This window comes from Homalodisca vitripennis, chromosome 8 (assembly GCF_021130785.1).
Source record: "Homalodisca vitripennis isolate AUS2020 chromosome 8, UT_GWSS_2.1, whole genome shotgun sequence".
Taxonomy (NCBI): domain Eukaryota; kingdom Metazoa; phylum Arthropoda; class Insecta; order Hemiptera; family Cicadellidae; genus Homalodisca; species Homalodisca vitripennis.
Genome location: NC_060214.1, coordinates 49,200,209 through 49,207,787, shown reverse-complemented (window position 1 = coordinate 49,207,787; position 7,579 = coordinate 49,200,209).

Genomic DNA, 7,579 nt, shown 5'->3' with positions numbered 1-7,579 from the left:
GAAAAGGAGTTATTAGAGACCGTTTTCAAGTATGTTCCACCTGAAATTCACACGAAAACTAAATTTAAAGTCAATGATCATGTAAGAATTGTTAGTAAAAAACAAACATTTTCGAACAAATATAAGAACAATTGGTCAAGAGAAATCCTTTGTGATTTATCAAATTAATAACACAGATCCTGTAACTTATAGTATAAAAGATTTAAATAATGAAGAAATAACCGGAAAGTTTTATGAATATGAATTGAGAAAGTCAAAGATTTTTTTCTATATAAATGGAGGCCCAAAAGAAATGTTCAATGTGCAAAGAATTAAAAGGTTTTGAAGAATTTTATAAAGATAAGAGTAGAAAAGATGGAATTATTTATAATTGTAAAGATTGTTATAGGAAGTATCATAAAGAGCTGTATGATAAAATAGAAAAATTAACTTTGGAAGAGAAAGAATGTCTTAAATGTAAAGAAACTAAAAAAATTTAAGAGTTTAATAGTGATCACTATAGTAGAGATAAGAAAGACTCATATTGTAAAGATTGTGTAAAGAAGAATCACCATAGATTATATTATGAAGATACTCAATGTGAATGTGGAAGAACTATAAAATGGTTAAATAATTATCAAAAACATTTACAAACAAAATATCATAATTCAAGAGTTTAACATTTTCATCGTGTAATATTTTTTTCTATATAAATGGAGTCTCAAAAGAAATGTACAAAGTGTCAAGAAGAGAATAGAAAAGACTGTTATTGTAAGGAATTATATGATAAAATGAACAAATTAACTTTAGAAGAGAAAAAGTGTTACTTTTGTAAAGAAATTAAAAATATTTCTGAATTTAATAACTGGCAGTATAGTAAAGATAGAAAAGATGCTTTTTGCAAAGATTGTGCTAAAAAAATTTTCAGCGAAAGTTATAAAAACGAAATGCCTTGTGAATATGAAAAAAAAATTCTACGATGGTTACCTAGTTATGCTAAACATTTACAAACAAAATATAATAAATCGAGAGTTTTTTAGTAAAATTTAGAAACATTTTCATCGTGTAATTTAGATATTCTATAAATCAGTCGAGATTCTGCCATATTTGTAGTAAAATGATTTCCGTTGTATAAAATATTCAAAGATTCTTTCATTTGGTTATACAGATTGATAGAATTTGGTTCGTCATCAATGAACAAAATCTCTAATTCAGGATAATTTATTTTTAGATGTTTTAATCGGTTTGGTATTTCTCGTTTCTGAGCTCTGATAACGTAATAAGGATATTCCCACATGTGATTCTTCTTAATTAACACAAAAACATGGTGTTTTTTTTCTTATCAAAATCTTTACATACCATATCTCTCTTCATTAATTCCATTCGCAATTCTTGATTCTCTATTTTCAATGATTTCATTTCATCTTTAATTTGTAACTGTTTTATTTCATCTTTTAACTGCTTATTTTCGTTTTCAAGTTTGTACTCGCCATATTTTCTAATACTCGGTAAAACTTCTTCTAAAACCCAATTTTGAAACGTTTCTGCAATCTTCATTTTAGATTTTCAGTATTAAAGAATATATGCCTGGTTCATTGATGAAAATAGTGTCTGGATGTAATTTTTGTAAGAGTCGCGATTCGATACCCTTGTCAGAATCTATGTTTTCAAAGCTTTTTTTGTATTTTTCTTTAACATGATCTATGATAGCTTGTCTCGTATTTTTAAATTCCAATATTTCTGCAACATCTTTAGCCTTAAACCAAAATTCATTATTTTCGTCAACAATTGTAAAGATATGTTTGCTTTTAAATCTAAGTTGATTATTGAGTAGGTCTACAACTGACTCCATTTAGATAGAAAAGAAATTTAACTAGTAATTTTTTATTTTGAGAATGAAGGCCAGATTCATTGATAAAAACAGTGTCAGGATGAAGATTTTGAAAGGGTCTATGGCATAGACTCTTGTTTTTTAAGTAAAAATATTGAATTTTGTCATCATCATCAACTCATTTTTATTCCTTTTTCAATCTTAAATATATTGTTGTTTTACTCTCATTATTTAGTAAATTTCCCTCAGAGTCTTGAATAGTCAGAAGAACGATTTTTTGAATTCTTTTCATATTTTTTTCTAATTGGAATATAATCGATTTCATTCGGTTTTTCACTGATTTTTTGATCCATAAGCAACATTTGGGAAAAAAGTGTACAAAATTTCAGATTCTTTGTGTAAATGTTCGGTATGATTTTCAAAACTAGGTTCAACGAGATTGCAGTGCACTTCAATTACATCGAACGGTCTAAATTTTGGCGTTTTATTTCCTAAATATACCTGATTTGGCTCAATAGTTTCTTGAACAAACCCTAACAAATCTACAATAATTGCTGAAAACATTATTCTTACTGGTGATTTTATTTGAATTTTATTAGAGAGATAATTTTTTTGCATTTCAAACTTGTTTTCGTCAAAGTTTTAAAGATTTATCTGATTGTTTGAATGTTTTTAAGATAATTTTTTAAGGGAATTTTTTATTTGATCGAAAGTATAATATCCTTTGTTTAAACCATAATATTTTGTTACGTTCTTCTCACTAAATCCTATACAATAAGGAGAACTTTCACTAATATTTATTACAAAATTGTCAGAATAAAAACCGCTTAAACCGATAAAATAATTTGATTCTTCCTCTAAGTGTATAGGATGTTCCAAGTTTAAAACTAATTTAGAGCTTTCTGAAGTCAACTTGAACAGCTTCATTTTCGCAAGCGTTGCTTCAAGATGAAAATCTTCTATTTAAATGGAGAAATTTTTAAAGCAAAAAGATCAGATAAAACTTCAAACGTTTGAAGAAAATAAGAAAGATCAACCAATCAGATTGTTAATTGTTGGTTCAAGTGGATGTGGAAAAAACAACTTTACTATTGAATTTTATCTACAATAGGTTGATTCCTTATTCCAATTTGTATGTTTTTAGTAAATCTTTAGAACAAGACGCCTATAAAAAAATTACAAGAAAGATTTGAAAATATTGAGAAAAACTTAAACAAAAAAATATCACATTTTTATAATGCTTCTGAGGACATAGTTCCGTTAAGCGAATGTAAACCCAATTCGTTAATCGTTTTTGATGATTGTATTTTGGAAAATCAGGACGTTATTAAGGAATATTTCGTAATGTCTCGTCACAAAAACATATCTTGTATCTATCTTTCCCAATGCTTTTCAAAGGTTGATAAACAAGTTATAAGAAATAACCTGAATATGTTGTGTATTTTTAAGCAAGATGATCACTATTCGAGAAAGATTTATAACAATTATGTGGGATCTGATATGAGTTTTAACCACTTTATTGAGTTATGTGATAAAATTTGGAAGGAAGACTACGGATTTTTAACTATTAATCTAACTTTGAAGCCTAAAAGTGGTAAATAATTTTGAATAAATTTTCCAATATAAACGTGTGATAATCTAGTTGTTTTCATGTTTTTTACGTTCACGTTTACGTTTCGTGTTCTCGTTTTTACGTTCCACGTTCACGTTCACGTTTTACGTTTCACGTTCACGTTTTACGTTCCACGTTTCGTGTTCTCGTTTCGTGTTCACGTTTTCCACGTTCCACGTTCACGTTTTACGTTCCGTGTTCTCGTTTTCACGTTTTCGTGTTTCACGTTTCCACGTTCCACGTTTACGTTTCAAAATTTTCCTAAATAAATGGCGAACGTAACTTCAGAAGAAGCAAAAAAACTTGATCAAATAGAAAAGAAATTAATCAAAGAATTTAAAGAACAGATTCGAATGGATGAAGAAGAACAAGAACTTATTCAAAAAATTAATCAACCTGTAACTTCTGCAATTAAAAATGTCGAAGGTAAAATTGAAAACGTTTTAAGCGATAATCAAAATTTGATGAATTTGGTTCCAGTTGTACGACAATTTGCCGATATTTCGATACCAGAATCTGAGTTTGAATTGCCAAAATTACCATCTTCAACACCATTTAGACCTCGAATCATTGAAGACTCTACCATAGTTTGAACCAATAAGTCCTGGAACAACGGATATAATAATTGGTGAAATTGGTAAAAAATTTCTTCCTAGAGCAAAGGATGATAAATTTGGTTTGTATTGGGACAGAAAAAAAGAAAAGTTTTATGATTGGAAATTTGCCCGTGAATTTTGAGCATAATGATATCATTATTAATGAAAAAACATATGAAGGAACTCAAGGTTTATGGAGATTATTAACAGGCACTGATGTTCCAAAAGACGGTTTATATTCTGAAGAAGACTTGAAAAAGTATACAGAAATTTTATGGAAATCTGATTCAATTTACAAAAATAATGATCCATCAACTAAGAAACCAAAGTCAAGTAAAGGTAAAAAATATCTCAATTTGATTAAACCAATTTGGGAAAAACGAATCGAAGGATCAGGTGTGAGAAAATACAATGATAATAAGATTGAATACAGATATAACGACGATTTGACAAAACTCGATGGAATTATTAAATTATATCTATGCTCAAGAAAAGGCTGGAAACAACAATTTTTTGAACGAAAAGAAAGCGATTAGAGATTTTATTTCGAACAAACTTGATGAAATGATTGAAAAACCTGATGGAATTAAATATTTAAAACGAGTTTTGCCGGCAATAAGTTCATCTATGATTGAGGGTAGTGGACTTTTTGAATGATTTTATCAACAATTTACCTTTTGAATTACACGTACCAACTTATCAGTATCTGGGGCCTGGCACAAAACTCGAAAAAAGACTAAAAAGAGGAGATCCTGGTATAAATAAATTAGATCAAGCTGCTATGGAACACGATATTTTTTATGCAAAACATAGAGACACAAATTCCAGACATATCGCAGATAAAGTTTTGCAAGATAAGGCAATGGATAGATTTTTATCAAAAGATGCTAGTTTAGGTGAAAGATTTGTTGCGCTTCCAACAGCTGGAGCAATGTTTTTGAAGAGAAAACTAGGAATGGGAATCGAAGAGAACTTGAAATTTTAACTATATAAATGGAGGTGAACGTAAACTTCAGCAAAAATCAGAAAGAAAAAATAAAATCCGCTTTTAAGAAGAAAATACCCGTTAGTATTCAATTTAAAATAGATCAACTAAAAAATGGCGAAGATAAGATATTTTTAACAAATAGACAATACAATAAACTCGAAAAACATAAGAAAAACAATAAAGGAACCAGAATAGAATTTTCTTATAATCAGTTGAAAGAACTCAAAAATGGTGGACTTTTGAAAGATTTATTAGATTTTGGAGAAAATATTCCAGTTGTTAAAAATGTTGTTCCTTATGTTCGTAAAGCTGCTCCAATCGTTAAAAAAGATGTGATTCCTATTGTTCGAAACATTTTAAATTGGTTTAGATAAAGAGTTGGAAGATGTTACAGGATCTGGATTAGATGAAAAAACTTTGAATTACGTGAAATCAAACATCGGAAAAAAAAATTTGAAACCCTTAACATTCGGGGAATTGGAAGAAATCTGCAAAAATATTAAACATTTTAGAGGAATCTTCATGAGAGATACATTACCTGAAAAAGTTAAGAAATTTGAATGTGGAATTGTGAATTTAGACTCGATTATGGGAAGTGGAACACATTGGATTTGTTATTATAAAAATGATAAGAATGCATATTATTTTGATTCGTATGGAAGAATTGAGGACAAACCACCGAAAGAATTGATCCAATATTTAAAAAAATCAAACGTTTATTATAACGATTCTCAAATTCAAGACTATAAAGATCCCCCAATTTGTGGTCATTTATGTGTTTTTGTTTTGAATGAACTGAGTACTGGTAAAGATTTTAAAGAAGTTGTTAACAAATTATTGCTTAATAAATATGGATTCACAAAATATTTTTGACGTATTTGGAACACAAATTATTCAAAATGTAGATAATAGTTTGAATTTTGATAGTTTGAGAAATGAGTTTGATAACAAGTTAGAAAATGTATTACAAAACCTTCCAGATTCAGATATGTTTGCTGTCGAGATTGAAGATTTTAAAGCAGAATATGATAACAAACTTGCAAATTTCATGAGTTCAAATGAAGTTGCTGATAAAATAAAAACATTGGAAAAAGAAGTTGATGATGGTGTAAAAAAATTATTTACCAATTTAATGTCTCACATCGAAAAAGCTGATGAAATTACTGAAGCAATCAAAGTTGAAAAGAATTATGTTAGTTTGGCTAATAAGAAAAGAATTGTCGGTGTTCGACCTGGTATTGACAAACATGATGTTGTTGTTAAAGAACAAATTTTAAAACCTCTAAAATTATCAGAAAACATCGATATTGTTGATTTACATGATCCGAATGTTAAAAATGCCTTAGATTTTAAAGGAAAAAGAATTAGCGGTGTTAGTAAAGGAATTAATCCATTTGATGTTGTTGTAATGATTCAATTAGAAGATCCTATTAAAATGTTTAATGAACTAAAACAAAATTATGAGAATCATAAACAGCATGTTAAAGATTTTACAACAGAAGTCTATGAAAAACTTGAAGCGAGAAGTAAAAGATCTATAGAAAATTGTGATGAAAAATTTACAAATTTTGAGGAAAATTTCAATCTATATAAAGGCGATCTTTATGGAAAAATAACAAACTTTTTGGAAGATTTCGCTAAATTTCAAGAGGGTTTTAATGAAACCGATAGAAAAAATGGTGAAGTTTTTGAAAGAGTAGTTACTAATCAATCTTTACTTCATGATAAATTAATTAAACTAGAAGAAAACTTTGGCGAAATTAATGAAAAAGTTATAAAAAATAAGCAGTCTTTTGATAAGTTTAGTTTAGATGCCACAAAAACTTTTGAGAATATTGATCATAAACTCGTTGAATACAACGATTTATATCTCGATAAAGTAAATAAACTAGAAGAAAACTTTAATAAATTTAAAGAAGATGTTAATAAAACTTTTGAAAATATTGATAACAGATTTAATGGAGTAGGCGGCTATGATGACTAATTTTCCTTATATAAATGGCGCTCATATACTGTGTGAGATGTAAAGAAAAAACTGCAACAAATGATATAAAATACTATGCAAACATCAATGGAGTTAAGAGAATTTCTGGAAAATGTGCTGAATGTAACGCAAAAAAGAGCCAATTTATAAAAACTTGATTTTGAAATTTTTTTCCTTAATAAATAGAGATGGCGGGACATTACAGTGCTTTCGATCTTTTTATCATGCAACACGAAAGAGATTTGAAAAAAGAACATTGGGATGACATTTCTCAAAAATATGAATTATCCGAAGATATGATGAGATTATACGTAAACAAATTGAATTGGTATAACATTGCTAAATATCAAACTTTATCATCAGAGTTCATTCAAGAAAATATACATTATCAATTAAAAGATCATATGTCAGTTCTTTGCCTCTATCAACACTTGAGTATAAAGTTTTTGGATGAAAATAAAGATACAGTTGATTGGAACAATATTATAGATAGCGGTTACTATCCTGTGCATATTTTATTGAAATATGTGACCGAGATCACAAAATTTAAGGAAGAGAATCCTGAATATGACGAAGTAGATCATTAAAA